The sequence below is a fragment of the Pyrus communis genome, chromosome 14 (genome assembly GCF_963583255.1).
Source record: "Pyrus communis chromosome 14, drPyrComm1.1, whole genome shotgun sequence".
Taxonomy (NCBI): Eukaryota; Viridiplantae; Streptophyta; class Magnoliopsida; order Rosales; family Rosaceae; genus Pyrus; species Pyrus communis.
Window position 1 is genome coordinate 16,275,149 of NC_084816.1, and position 16,534 is coordinate 16,291,682.

The following is a 16,534-nucleotide window of genomic DNA, read 5'->3' on the forward strand; positions in this document are numbered from 1 at the left end:
TGAAGATGAATGTTTACCAAACCAGGCCTAAGTCGTGCACAAGTCTTGGTAACACCATCTTGTTTCCCTATTTATGTAAATTTAATGAGTTCAAGTTTTCCATCGAATTAAAACCGAAAGATGAAAACTACTACAATTAAAGAGAGTATATATATATATATATATATACTGTGTATGGAGAGAAGTAGTTTGCTACTGTCGAGAATGTTGTCGATGATACACTGCTTGTGTTATATCTATATGATGATTATGGCTAATTACTTAACTGCAGGTGCATTAGTAATAGCTCATACCAATTTCAGCACAGATTAGTCTGCGCTTCTTACTCTCAAAGCTCACATCACTAGTGACCCTCAAAACATCCTGACCGCCAACTGGTCCTTTGCCTTCAATTCTAACATTTGCAACTGGGTTGGCGTTACCTGCGGTGCTCGCCACCACAGAGTGACAGCTTTAAATCTCTTGTTCATGGGTCTTGCCGGGGTTATTCCTTCGCATCTATGCAACCTCTCATTTCTCGTTGAGTTGGGCCTTACGAATAATTTTTTAAATGGTCCCCTACCCAAAGAATTGTCTCGTTTGCGCCGGTTGAAGGAGATTGACTTTCAATACAACAACTTTATAGGAACCATTCCTTCATGGTTTGGGTCTTTCCCTAAACTTCAAACCTTCATATTGCGAGCTAATGGCTTCTCTGGTTTCATACCCGCTGCTATCTTCAACTTATCTGCACTCGAAAGAATTAATCTGAGCAGGAACCAACTATCAGGTACGTACGTATCACCATTACCAACCACCTAGGAATATAAATTAATGTTGCTTGCTTCATGATTACATTTTAACGTCTTTGTTAAGAAACAATTCTTATCACAACTGCCAATACACAAATCTCAGCTACTCCTTTTAAGCTTCCCAAGGAAGATGCAAGAGTTAAACCAGTCATTGAACATAATAATTTCACCAACTAGAGTCTTCATACTATCGGAAAACAGTTAGATAAAATTGAAATGAAAATTGATAAACTCTCTCAACCAAAGTCCACAATCAGGGAAAAACCCTTGGTTAACATCCCAGAATCCTCCTCACAGGCAATAGCCTTAAAAACAACTTCCACAAGTCAAAAAATTGACCAAATGTTATTAGAATTAAAACAAGAAAAGACAGTCCATGTCTTAAACACCCTGATGAATCCCAATCAGAAATATCTTCATCATCCTCTGAGTTAGAAACTGATTCAAGTTCCATCTGAAAAGTTGAACAAGCTTTTCAAAATCTTGAACTTAAAAGAATCATCAATAGGAGAGTCAACCCAACATCTCTTACTAAAAATTGGTATCCTAGGCTAACACTTCCGGATATTCAGTTTGAGAAATGAAATATTCAAAACCAATTCTTAGTCTCTTCTGATAAGCTCTAAGAATGGAATATAGATGGTTTATCAGAACAAGAACTTCTCAATAAACTCCAACATATTTCTATGGTTGCTAATAGTTATATTACCGATTATAATCTCAATCAAACACAAGTTGTCGACCTTTTGGTCATTGGATTTACAGGAATGCTCCATTCCTGGTGGAAGAAGCATCTCACTGAACAGTCCAGAAATGAAATAAAAAATGTTGTTAAAAGAGATGAAGAAGGGATAACTATTTTTGATGAACACATTGGACAAGGTGTCCCAGATGCAGTTAACACATTACTTTTTACAATCATAGAACACTTCATAGGAACACCTAATAATGTCATTTCTAGAATCCATGATCAACTCAGCAATCTAAGATGTCCTACTCTAAGCGACTTTAGATGGTACAAAGATGTGTTCATGTCTAGAGTCATGCTCAGAGAATACAGTAATCAACCATTTTGGAAGGAAAAATTTATAAATGGATTACCAAATCTTTTTGCACACAAAATTAGAAATGTTTTAGTAAATGAAGAAGGTATCATACCATATCATACCCTTACTTATGGAAATATAATTAATATTATCCAGAAGGGATGACTGAAAATGTGTATCGATATGAAAATCTCAAAACAAGTTAATAAAGATAGATCCATAGCTAAATATGAATTGGGAACGTTCTGTGAACAATACAGATTACCTCATATTGCTTCCTCCAACAAAAAGAAAAAATCCCAAGTCTATCATAAGTATTGCAACAAGTACCTAGGTAGACAATACCCTAAATACAATAAATAAAAATCCAAAAATAAACACTTTGAAACCAATAACTTTTATGAAAAACCAAAATCCAACAAGTGGAAGAGGAAACTACCCTCTGGCAAAATCCACTCCAAAAATTCAGAACAAAAAGGAAACTACTACAACTGTGGCAAATTTGGCAAATTTGGCCACTATGCCAACAAATGTCATATTAAAAAAACAATCAATCAATTGAAGATCTGTAAAGAAGGGTCAAATGGTGGGATAAATTCGATCATCAAAAAATCATCAACCTGGTCTTATCAGATTTTCCCATTGTTTAGACTGACGATGAACCTGACTTGTAGATTAAGAAGATGCTAATGCAATTACCAAAGTGAGTGCTTTCAACATATGAGGATCTGAAAGACTGATGGTGAGGTCTGGGAAACAATCAAAATGGATAGATCCATTATAAAGGCTGGATTCAATCATTCCAAGTATACTATCACTAAAGTTAGTGAATCTAGCATCTCGGTGACATAACAGAATAGAGGTATTAAGGCCTCTACGTGTTAATGGTTTCACAGCTATTTTTAATCGAATTTATCCCACCATTTGACCCACCGGGAATGATAAACTTCACCTATATCAGTTTCAACAATTTTAAAAGAGTTGAGAGTTGGAATGCCAAGACGAGGCAAGGTCTTAACATTGATTTGATTTGTTTGATGATAGAAGTATGAATGGTAGACCATGTTGGAGGATTACTCTTAAGACGATCGAATACAATATCCATCAATCTACCATCTAACCCATCGATAGAGTCATCCAATTCGCTAATAAATTTCCTGATCAGATTACTGATAAAACTCAACTTCAACGATTTCTTGGATCACTGAATTATGTGTCTGCATTTTATCCTCATCTTCGTCAACAATGTAAACCATTATTTGATCATCTTAAGAGTAATCCTCCAGCATGGTCTACCATTCATACTTCTATCGTCAAACAAATCAAATCACATGTTAAGACTTTGCCTTGTCTTGGCATTCCAACTCCCAACTCTTTTAAAATTGTAACTTTGGGGATATTCCAATCTCCAAAGTCAACACCTTCATCAGTTTGAAAATCAAGTTTTTGTTCTTCAGTAACAATATCTGGAATTGTGCCTAGACTGCATCTAGAGCTAGTGCTGGCCATTGAATTAGATCTAAATAATCCATAAAGTTCACAATTTAGGTAAACAAAATACAAAAAACTTAAATGCTTCACCGTCCTTGTGTATTCGCTAAACTCCTTCCCCGCTCATGCCTCTCCTGGGACTTATTGTTTAGAACACACCATACTGTTTGGTTGGGGAGTCGAACAAACAAACTTAGAAGATTAACAAATAAGATAAACTGTATAATGAAAGACTGACGATGAACCTGACTTGCAAATTAAGAAGATGCTAATGCAATTACCACTCAGTTGGCTCTGATACCAAATGGGGATGAACGCTATCTATTGACGATGATAGAAAGAATTGAATAAACGATTGGTCGGTATTTACCTTGAATTTGAGATACTTAATGAATTGACTGGGAATAAAATCAGTGATGATCATCATAATAAAATAATGAATTAAAATTAATGATGCAGATGTAGATTTGAAAATAATTTTATTTGAAAACTAGATTGTTGACTTACAAATTTGTCTACTGACAATTGATGAGGAAAACAATGGTGCTTGCAGGCATCCTTGATGGAAAATTAAAATACAAGTGTTTATAATTTTGACTGGATATGAGATGGAGCTGAATACTGGCTTCTGTTCTTCTTGAGAATTCGCAGAAGTCTCAGCTATGCGGTTACAACCCTAATTTTCTTTGAATAATGAATTCTGCTTTTGTAGGAGAATGACTCTTGATGGATGGAGTAGGAATCCCGACTTGCATGTGCTAAAAGCTATAAAGGCTGGCGAATGATGATGCTTTTTACTGTGGAATCACACTGCTTCTTTTGAAATGGTGGATGAATAGTAAAATTGATTTTACTATTCATGAATAATGTCTTGTTGGAATGATTGCTGCTACTGCTGATGCTTCTTTTGGTGATAATATCACATGGCTTCTATTGTAGGATTTACAAGGGTAAAACTTGAAATGATTACAAATTATTACATTTTCAAATTTCAAACGGGTCTTAGGAATCCTGATAATCAGCCCACTTGATTGTTAAGACGAACCGTCTGATGAGTCGGAGCTTGTTTCTTCTTCTTCATTGTGCAGCAAAGCTGCTTCTGCTATGAGCTTGTCGGCTAATTCTTTGAGTTGTGAGGATTTCTCTTTTTTCTTTGAACTAGAAGTCTTGGATGACTTGGATTTCCCTTTGAGGGATGATGAAGGACTAATGTATGATAAGGATTGTGTTTGATCGGGAATTTCTGGCAATGCCTTTGCTGTTGGTGGAGAAATCATTGGGACAGGAACAATGGGAAAATCTGATAAGACCAGGTTGATGATTTTTTGATGATCGAATTTATCCCACCATTTGACCCACCGAGAACGATAAACTTCACCTGTTTCAATTTCATAATTTCATTTCATAATCCAAGGGACTTTGTATTTGGCCATAAACAACGGTAGAAGTGAAATTCTGTCATTGAAACGGTTGCGATCAAATTTTTTCTGGAAACCATTTGAGAGGATTTACATGAGATCTTCTGGTAGTCAACTGGCTGTTGGGCTGTGAGTAGACCATCATGTGGGAAATTATGATGGAAAATTTAGTCTGAAATTTCTGTCAATAGTAATAAACCATGAATGACTAAAGTCAGTTGTTTGATGAAGGAAAATGTTGGTCTAGGCTTGGATGTAATCATAATAATTGTAGTGATTATTGGGGATGAGAACATGTTGAGTGTGAAGAGATTTGGTTTGATAAAGGGGGATTCCCCATTCTGGTTTTGAAAGAAATCTTCCAATGTGGAGGGAATGGTAAAGGATCTTGTTTTCATGGGTGTTGCTAAAGATTGGTTTTATAGCAATACTTTCTGTCTTGCTAAGAATGGCTAGGTAATATTTGAGGGTTTTGAAGGATTCAATTGGTAGGTGATGAAAGTTTGGGGGAAAAAGAATTTTGGCTATTTTATCTGGGGATTGTTTTTTATCAATATTGTGAGGGATGCTGAAAAGGTATTCCATTGGATTTTCCTTAACATAAGGAGATGTTTTAGCAAAGCTAGGTGTTCTGGTTGTTGAAAGGGATGGTATAGATGAATAGGGATCGTAAGGATTGGTTAATGCCTTTTGATAATTTGGTCTGAGGTTGCCATTTGTGGAACCTAAGGGAGTAAAATGGTTGGTGATGGCTAAGGCCGATGAGGAATCGGGAATAGATTCCTGTTTTATTGGTGGTGGAGGTGGTAGAGTGGCTGGAAGCCTTCTTTGGCTATTGCTTTTGTTTGTCATTCTTCCCCTGCAATAATTCTCTGGTTGGGAAATCGGGGATGCTATTGTGGCTGCCTTTAATGTATTCAATATCAAAATAAAAATTGTTTAATATGGCTTGCCACTATGCAAAAAATTGTTTTGATGCAATGTTTTGAACATCTTTTTGTAAAACATGTTTTGCAGATTTGGAATCGACTCTAACTAAAATTTTTTGATTTAATAAATCATCTTGAAATTTTCTAATGCATAATACTATAGATAATATTTCTTTCTTAATAGTACTATAATTACTTTGTATAGGATTCCAAACTCTTGAATGGAAACGAACAATTTGTTCAGGAGAACCCTGAAAAGGTGAATGTTTGAGGATATCTCCATAATCAATATCAGATGCATTAGTTTCAACAATTTTAAAAGAGTTGGGAGTTGGAATGCCAAGATAAGGCAAAGTTTTAACATGTGATTTGATTTGTTTGACAAATAGAAGTATGAATGGTAGACCATGCTGGAGAATTACTCTTAAGACAATCAAATAATGGTTTACAATGTTGACGAAGATGAGGATAAAATTTAAACACATAATTCAGTGATCCAAGGAATCGTTGAAGTTGAGTTTTATCAGTGATCTGATTAGGAAATTTATCAACGAATTGGATGACTTTATCGATGGATTGGATGGTAGATTGATGGATATTGTATCCTAAAATCTAATGTTAGTTTGAAATAATTTGATTTAGATGGAGAAACAACTAATCCATTGGACTTATTCTAGCAAATAAATGTAAATGTTTCCAATGCCTGTCTATTGACCTTGAGTAAATAAGAACATCATCAATATACATAATTGAGAAATGGCTATATTGATTAAAAATCTCATTCATGATATTTTGAAATTCACTTGGGGCATTTTTAAAGCTGAAAGGCATTACATTCCATTCATAGTGACCGAAAAGAGTTACAATAGCTGTTTTATATTTATCACTTTCATGAATTTGGATTTGCCAAAAACCAGATTTCATATCGAATTTTGAAAAAATAACTGCTTGAGAAAGTCTATTTATCAAATTTCTTTTGTTGGGGATTAGATAGTGAATCCATTCCAAAACTTCATTCAAAGGTTTGTAGTTAATAACTAATCTAGGAGTTCCTCTTTCTAAATCTGCGTTCTTTTGAACATAAAATGCAAGGCATGACCATGGAGATTTACTTTTCCTAATAATCCCTTTATTAAGAAGTTCTTGGATTTTTGTTTTGGAGAATTCCATAACTTCTGGACTCATTTGAATTGGTCTGGCTTTAGTGTGTTGTTTTCTTTTCATCAAAATTCTGAACAGATATCATTAACAAGTTTCATTTGAAAATTATTAATGGTTTCTAACAAAGACTTATTTGTTAGCTGTTCTTCAATTCGTTTTTTTATTAATTTCTTCTTTTAGGAAATTAATTTGTTGTGATTTGTGAGTGATTAAATTAATGGATCGCAATATGCTATCCTTTTGGAGATGTCTTAATTTTTTGAGATCTGTTTCCTTGCAGAACTCAAATGTAACTTTCTGTCCTAAAACCTGGGTGGTAATCCTATCGTGATGAACCTTAAAAGGATATATGAGTTCCATAAAAGGGAGACCTAAAATGATCGGATTAGCAATATTTTTTATTAATACAAATGGGGTTTTGAAACAAACATCATTTTGGCAAACATGCGTTTTAGGTATTTCAAAATTTAATTGCATTGGCGATTGGTTAGCAGCACTAAGTATTTCGTTTGACTTTTGAAAATACTTTGCGTGTGTGTGTGTGTAAAAGCCCCTTCTTAGCTGGGATCATGTTCAACTTCAACAAAAAATGAGATGAGAGGACTATCATAGGATCTTATATTCACCGTGTAAGATCCTTGTACTCTAGAGCAAAAAAAAGGTCCTATATAATGAGTCTATGGTCCGTAGAATGTATCCCACTTTTGCTACGGTACCACTGGATTCCCACTAAGAAGCTGCTCCTATATATGTATACATGATTTTAACAACATACACGGATTTCTTTTATAGAACTTCCGAACGAGATAGGCAGTTTAGGTCAACTGGAGGAGTTGTTTGTGCAGTACAATGCCCTAAAAGGCTCTGCTTTTGTGCCTGTCCTCAACACATCTTCTTTGACCACTTTCACACTATTCGGGAACTACATGAGTGGCAGTCTTTCGGACAATAAATGTGAGCATCTTCCGAGTGTTCGATGAATTGATTTGGCTCAAAACCAGTTTGACGGTTTGATTCCCTCCAAACTGTGGCAATGCAAAGAGCTTCGTGAAATTTTTTTAGGGTCTAACAATTTCCATGGAAGCATACCCAAGAATCTTGGCAATTTGACCTACTTAAGCAATATTTTTCTACATGACAATAATTTAGAAGGTAATAAATTGGGGGGTGTTTTACAATCATTTTGTTTTTTAGTTTTTAGTTAAACTGAAGTTACAAAGTTAATGCAAACATGCTGAAATTATGACAGGTACAATACTAGATGAGATTGGTGATCTTCCACAGTTAGAGACTTTGTCACTGGGCAGTAATATTCTCTATGGGGCCATCCCATCCAAACGCTTCAATCTCTCCACGATAAGAGAAATAGCGCTTTCTTCTAATCAGCTATCAGGTGGCCTCCTAGCAAACATAGGTCTTAAAGTTCCAAACCTAGAATTCCTTTATGTAGCCAGAAACAACCTCGTGGTCGGACTACTCCCTAACCTCTCCAATGCTTCCAAGCTCAGGGAGCTAGACATGAGTGTAAACTCATTTACCGAGTTTCTTCCTATCACACTCTATTCCTTGAAAAACCTCGAGTACCTTAACTTGTACTCGAATAATTTGACGATTGATGCTTCTACTCCACAAGCAAAAAGAACTCTCTCGCTTGTTTAATCTTAGAAATTTGACAGGATTATCCTTGGCAGAAAATCCACTAAACACCATAATTCCAGCTTCTCGTGGGAACATCTCTACGTCACTCGTAACTGTTGATTTAAGCATTTCCAACATCAAGGGTAACATTCCCGTTGATATTGCCAACTTGAGCAACTTGATAGCATTAGACTTGGGAAACAATTAGTTGAGCGGAGCAATTCCAACTCCAACTCCAAGGCTACAAAATCTCCAAGTTTTGTATTTGAATGATAACGAATTGCGAGGACATATCCCATATGAACTCTATCAACTAAACAACCTAGCCGAGTTACGTTTGGATGGTAATCAGCTCTCTGGTTCTATTTCATCCTGCTTGGGTACTTTGTCAGTAGCTCTAAGAAGTCTATCATTAGGTTCCAATTTGTTAACTTCTAAAATACCATCTTCCTCGTGGGAACTTAAGTATACATCATACCTGAACTTGTCATCCAATTCTCTAGTTGGACCACTCTCAAAAGACATCCGAAAGTTGAAAGATGTGGTGGATATGGATTTATCAAATAACTCGGGAAACATTCCCCGTAGCCTTGGAGGTCTTCTGAATATGATTAATTTCTCCTTGGCAAACAATAAACTTGAAGGCCATATTCCCAGTTCATTTGAAACCATGCTAAGCCTAGTCTTCTTGGATTTGTCCAAAAACAATCTATCTGGAGAGATCCCAAAGTCATTGGAAGCACTTCTGTATCTCAAGCATCTGAATCTGTCTTTCAACAAACTCCAAGGAGAAATTCCAAATGGCGGGCATTTTGGAAACTCTCTGCTGATTCATTTATATCAAACGGTGCACTCTATGGTGCTTCCTCACTCCATGTTCCACGGTGCAAAAATAGAACAAAAGTTAAGCCAAATTGGAGGAAAGCTAAACATATCATCTCAGGGGTTATATATCAGTAATACTCCTAGCGACCGCTGCATTGATTCTGATACTACGCAAGAAAAGGAATGTCGAAGTTGTTAGAGAAACTGCCTCGCTACATCAAGTTCTTTGGATAAGAGTTTCGCACCTAGAACTTTTAAAGGCAACAAATGGATTTCATGAGAGTAACTTACTAGGCACCAGGGGGGTTTGGCTCAGTATACAAAGAAACACTTTCAGACGGGATAGATATCGCTGTCAAGGTTTTCAATTTACAGCTAGAAGGGGCATCCAAGAGTTTTGATAAGGAATGTGAAATGCTAAGCAATATCCGTCACCAGAATCTTATTAAAATCATAAGTTGTTGCGATGAACTTGATTTCAAAGCCCTGATACTTCAATTGATGCCTAATGGAAGCCTCGAAAAGTGGTTGTATTCTCCATACCGCTCCCTAACTATCCTGCAAAGGTTAGACATAATGAAAGATGTTGCATTGGCACTAGAATATCTTCATCATGTTTACTCGATACCTATCGTTCATTATGATGTGAAAGCAAGCAATATACTACCAGATGATGATATGATTGCATATGTTGCTGATTTTGGCATTGCAAGACTCATCAGAGGTGGAGATTCGATGACAGAGACCATAACCCTAGCCACAGTTGGATATATGGCTCCAGGTGATGTATTTTCTCAATTTCGTATATTTGGTCCTAGTAAGAGTTATAATTTTCTTTTTATCACAGATAACTAAATTCACATGCAAATTTTGCAGAGTTTGGGATGGAAGGAAGCATTTCGACAAGAGGGGATGTGTATAGTTTTGGTATTGTACTCATGGAGACATTCATAAAAAGGAAGCCAACAGACGAGATGTTTGTTGGGGAAATGGATTTAAAGCAATGGATTGCAGATTCATTATTTCCAGATGCTGCAATAGGTGAAGTCGTGGATGCCGATATACTTGGGGCGGAGGAAGATACTGATTTCATGAGCTGGAGGGATTGCTTATCATCCGCTATGAGATTAGCTTTAGCTTGTTCTGCAGCATTGCCGGGAGAGAGGATTAACATGAAAGATGCTGCAATCACACTCAACAAAATCAAGACTAAGTACTTGAAGGACTGTGGAGAAGTGAACTCTTAGTTCTTTTTGTTCTCTATATTTTCGGATCCATTTTCTTATTGTTGTTTTCAATCTGCAAAGACTACATTATTTTCTCATGGTGACGGATATGACAATATGACGATATTCCTAAAATTGAAATGTCGTACCTGGATTTGTCAATGCAATGAGACCAGTAGTATCAAAATTGCAATTCCAATTATTCTTCCCATATTTGGTAGTAAAGCATTCAGTTTCTACGGCCAACCAAATCCGTTTCAAAAATTTACAATTCCAGCTCAAGAATGCCTGTAATGGGAATGCAAAGTTATTTCAGTCAACATATCAGGAAGTTACAAACTTCTACACATGCCCTTGTCAAAATATTATAGGGCAGTGAGGCTGCTCCTTTAGGTAGTTCAATAAACTTACTGGTAAGTTGGGTTTTTTGGCTGCTTTACCAATTTGTGCTCATCTTTTTAACAAAAGGAACGAAGTTACTCCAATTTTGAGCCCTAAAGATCTTATCATTCATTCTGAAATATGTAAATGATCTTACTGCTTCGGCCTGAGAATGGTAATAGTTAGCATGTATTTGCCATAAACCAAATTGCAGGAGAAAATCAAACGCGTGAATACACATGACAGAATGGGCAAAAGAAAAAGTGGTTAACTAGCTGTCAGAAGCCATGTGTTTCTAGTTATATGACATTTGCAATATCCAATATATGTCTAACAGAAATAAATGGTACCTGGAAGTTTCTTTTGTTACTGAGCAAAGGAATTTACCCTGTCAAATCGTTCCATCGATATTTCTCCCGATCAAATGTACCCCTTTCTTTAAAACACTCCAGATTTGGTGCAAATCGAATCATGTTAGATTACATTGGAATTGTATAATATTTTAAATATACAATAAACAAAGCATGAGGCCAGACATATTATAGAAAAAAGCCATCAGTAAGCCACCATTACCACCACCCAGCAGTGTAAATGGACAGACCCTGCCAATCCAAAGTAGTAAGATACTGATATACAGTATAGTGATGCATTTCTATATTTGTTTTCTATTAATGTCGAAATTGTATTCCAAATTTCAATAAAACTGAAAATGATTATTGATGAACTTGTCATATGTTTCTTCTTTATTATCCGGGCAAGACTAGCGTCTAGCAATTTTTAGAACCTTGCTACTACATGAACTTTTTTGGTCCGCCATGACCTTATTTAATGTCATCAGTTTAAGGTAAGAAATAGTGGCAAAACCTCTTTGGTTAGCCATGTATTCTGCACATCCACACAGATAATTTATGATTCAAACCCCATTAATATACACCCTGATCCTGATTAATTTAGGGGTGTGTTTACTTTTCACACACCCCATGATAATTTCAGTTCGTTGATCTTCTTCAATTCATCCGATTCGACGGTCGAAAATTAAAAAGGTATGTGAGAAGTAAAATGAGGTGTGTGGATATCACATCCCTTAATTTAACCACACACCATGTCCTCCTTACCCATTAATTTTTTTTCCTCTTCCTTACCCATTAATTAACTGACCACAAATGTTACCTTCAAAGGAGAAATTTTACGAGGTACCGGGTACACAAGATAGCTGGTGTTCCCCACGAATGGCACATGAGACCTGGGTTTCTTCTTTTTATATTTCGCATGTTGGCACTTGAGTTACCATCTTCCTATTTGGTCCTTAATCCTCAACTTTTCAAAAAATAAAGTTAAATAAAACACAGAACCTAGATTCTCGTTCTGGGTCTTCGACCTCCACCCCACCCCACCCATCTACCCCTCACCTATCTCTCTTTTTCCCTTCCTCTTCCTATTTTTAATTCTACTCCTCCCTTACGCCGGAGAAGGATCTTACAAATTACCAAGGACACTCCTACGCTTTGATTTGAGATCGGTGACTGCAGATCTGAAGGTCGGAATTGTCGTCAATCGTTCTCAAGTACCATGCAAAGCTAAGAATGGAAGAGGAGAAAGGAAAAGGTAGGAAGCGAGAGAATTTGATGGGGTTTCTCAGATGAAAATATCAACTTCGATGGAGGTGCGCAGTGGTTGGGTAAGTTGTTGGCGACGCAGGGTAGGTTGTGCTGTGAGAGGGAGGTTGATTACTTTCAATTTTTGTTTCACTAAGGGTAAATTCGGAATTTTGATTGACAAAAAGTATACTAGTTGACACTCTCTTAATTAAAAAACCAGGTAATTAGATGTCTGGCTTTTATTGGTTAGGAACACCAGCTCAATTGGTGTACCAAGTGTAAGAATAGCTTACATACATGATTATCAACTAACACATAGAATCACAATTAACCAGAGTCAATACTAACACACAAATTTAAACACACACCTAACACACAAATTTAAACATACACCTAAGGATGAAGAAGGCATAAGACGATCGCACAACACACGTGATGCACTCTTCCATTTCATCCATCTAGCTTGTATTCTATGGTTGAGATCTCAATCTAATTATTCGTTCTTTTGTAGGATAGATCCAAGATAACGATCTAATTCTTCATTCTTTTGTAAGATAGATCCAAGATAAAGAAAGTGTTCACTCTTTGGTACTTCTTGATCTTCAATCTTAACCTTATCTCATTTGCACCCCATTCTCATTGAACTCGCACTACATATACTATGTTTTTGACCTACCTAGGTAAAGACCTCTAGATTCCAACCCTTCCTGCTAAAGGTTAAGCTTCGCATTTACTCCCCCATGCATTTCATCTATCAGCTCTATATCATATGCGAAAAGCATACACTAAGGGATATCACCTTGAATATGTCATATTAACTGGTCCATTACCAAACCAAAAAGGTAAGGACTTAAAGTTGAGCCTTGGTGTAACCTTATGGTTATTGTTGGAACCAAGTTCACACACATCCATGAACAGAGGCAAGAACCCAGTCGGACTAGCCCATGATCTCCGATGAGGGGAGAATATGGTTGATTGGGGTGTAATTGAATCCAGAAAGGACTGCCTACATATCTTCTTTGGGAAGGAGAATCAAACCACGAGTGCAGTTCTATGAAAGAATAACGTGGGCCTTCCTTGATGAATAACCTATGGTGGGGCGTTGGGAGATGAGTTTTTCATAGATGCGTTGGTAGATGGCGGTGTGAGGGCCTCTGTTAGTCATTGAGAGAACAAGTGTGTAGTGGCTCTCTAGGGAAATATGTGAATATAGGTGGATATATATATATGGTAGTCTTGTAGAGAATAAAGTGGTCGTCCTAGAGAGAGATCGAAGTCTATCCTACTTCGAGAGAATTAGATGTCCCCCCTAATAATACCCAGGCTAGTGTATTTATAGGGATCTTAAGAGTTCTTGTAGGGAAAGTAATCTTCATGAGTTCTTACTGCAGTCCTTGCTCTAGAACACATATTTATTATTATTATTTGGATACATGCTACTCATACTCCTTTCCTCTCTAGAATCCTCCAAATAATTTTTCTTGAGATCCTATTATATGCTTTTTCCAAATTTATAAAGACCATGTGCAAATCTTTTTTTTTTTTTCTTTGTATTGTTCCATCAACCTTCATAAGAAATAAATAGTCTCCATTGTTGAGCGTCTTGACATGAACCCGAATTGATTCTCTTAACCCATGTGTTGCCTCAGTTTATGCTCAATTACTTTCTCCCAGTCTATGCTCAACCATCTGCTCATTTACAACTTGTCATTAACTACCAATTGTCAAAAATGACTTATCCAAATGTAGAATATAAAGATGGAGGAGGATTTTCTCCCTTCCTAATCTCTCTCCTTTTCCATCCTCTCCTACTTAAATAGTTACGATTAGGATACGTAAATATCTTATATTGATTTTTTATAGAGACAATAAGACAAAAAGCAAAGCGTGGGAGGAAGGAAAGGAATGGGAATAGGAGGGGAAATAATTCTACTCCTATAAAGATTGCTCGTGTTAAGACAAGCCTAAGTTCAATATGTCACAATCTTAAACATGGGACATTCGTAAACAAAGAGAAACTAATTGCCACATTGCATAATGGAAATAACGAATATGGAATTGCCCAATTTTATAAAAGAATTGCTATCGGCACTCCAAAAATCTCATTTTGCCCTTCAAACTTTTAATAATTAGAAAGAAAAATGTATTTGTAAAAAGTATAGAATGAAATTTTTGAAATGCTAAGAAAAGTTCCCTTTATAAAAGACATAAATGTTTTACCTTATGTAGTGATTTTGCAAGTGTGCTGGCATGTGAATATACAAATTTAGCTGGTCATTTAGCTAGTTTGTTAGATTTTAATTTTAATTTTAATTTTTTGTTCAAGTAATACAAAGGCCTCATTTAGTTGGGGGTTGGAAATGCTCAAAAGCTGGTTGTGACTTTTAGTTTTAGGCCCTTGGTAATAAAAACCAAAGATTTTCATGGGCCACTGACTGACCAACTTGTTACTCCCGGTAGAAACATCACCTTTATCCAAACATAGTTCAAAGATGCGTCTTATGACTGGTTTCTCATTTACAACACCGGTTCACCACTTGGACTTCATCTCTGCTTGTTGTAGCTAGGAGAGGGATCATCTCTGAATCCCTTTCACCAAGTTCTCTCTATCAACTAATCTGGACCTTTGAAATTTGATTCAATGGCTAAAAACAAGGATCCACTTTAGAAGTTATAATAACTTTAGCTGTTGAATCAAATTTCAAGAACCCGAATTGATTGATGGGAAGGACTTGGTGGAAGGGATCCGGAGATGATCCCTTTCCCTGTAGCTATAAATTCACTTGACTAGATAGAGGGAAATACACACACACACACACAAACACGGATACCAAAAGCAGTGACAGAAATAGAACGTGTGGGTGGTGGCCTTGGTGGGCTTCCTCCCAAGCATGCAAAATCATCAAACCCTGGTAAAAATCTCTCTAAGCAAATGGCATATGGGTTATCTCTTTTATTTCTTCAGATGTTTCTTGTAATACCCTGGAAAATTTTAAATATATGATTATGTGGAATCATTTTTTTCAGAATGTGAAATGACGAAAATGCCCTAAGGGGGCTAAACGTAATTTTACGAGGATGTATTTTATCCTCAAATATATATTTTTGTCATGTTTCTTGACATATTTGGATAGAGTTCGATCCTATGAACGCGTAAGCGAAAACCGTTTGTGAAACGAAATTATAATGAAAATGTAATTAACGATTAAAGTTGAGGGTAAAATAATCTTTTTCTCCATTAATTTGGAGAACTCCAAATTTTTTTTTGGAGCAAAGAGTGTGCCACTTGGAGGGCCATGAGAGTGGGGTGAAATATGGGACCAATCAGATGGAAAAGGGAGGAGGGACATGAGAGAAGGCAAGGGGGAGAAAGGGGGAAAACGGGTCTGTTGACCCGTGCGACCCAAACCGGCGGGAGCCATGAAATCCGATGGTCTCCCAGCCAAATTCAGGCGAGTTGTGGCCACTCACCACCTGGAACCAACTCACCATCATCTCCTCTTCCTATTACACCTCCAAAAATCAAGAGATTTAGATTTCAAATTGGGAAAACCGCACCGGTGGGTGCGGCGGTTCTTGCCCGAGATCCACAAATTTTGAAATGATTTCATCCAATTACTACCACCATTAGACTTCCCTTAAGCCCCTGAACAAAGCCCAAGCATTGGTTGGGACGTCGGAGTGGTTTTGGAGTCGAATCAAGAATACCCAATTTAAGGGTTTCCAGCAGGTCGAGGCCGATTTGAGCTATTTCCAGGCCGAATTGGACTTCGACCAAGGTATGAAAATGTTCCTCTCATTGAACTCTACAACCCTGTGAAATTTGGTAATTTTTAGAGTTCGTCGGAATTTGAGGTTCCGTTCGCCAGAAACCAACACGCACGGCTGCACATGCGGCGGCACGTGGCCAGAGAACTGATGTGGCCTTTTAAAACTAATTTCGATATTCTGAATCCATATTTGGAATGCATTTGATGTGATTCACTTGTTTAAACCTACTTAGTGATTGTTAGTCACTTGAATGATTTTC

At 36.8% G+C, this 16,534-nt stretch overlaps 1 pseudogene; it reads left to right on the plus strand.

The window, feature by feature from the left end:
- Positions 1–204: 204 nt before the first annotated feature.
- On the plus strand, positions 205–10,546 carry LOC137714232 (probable LRR receptor-like serine/threonine-protein kinase At3g47570; annotated as a pseudogene).
- Positions 10,547–16,534: the final 5,988 nt, after the last annotated feature.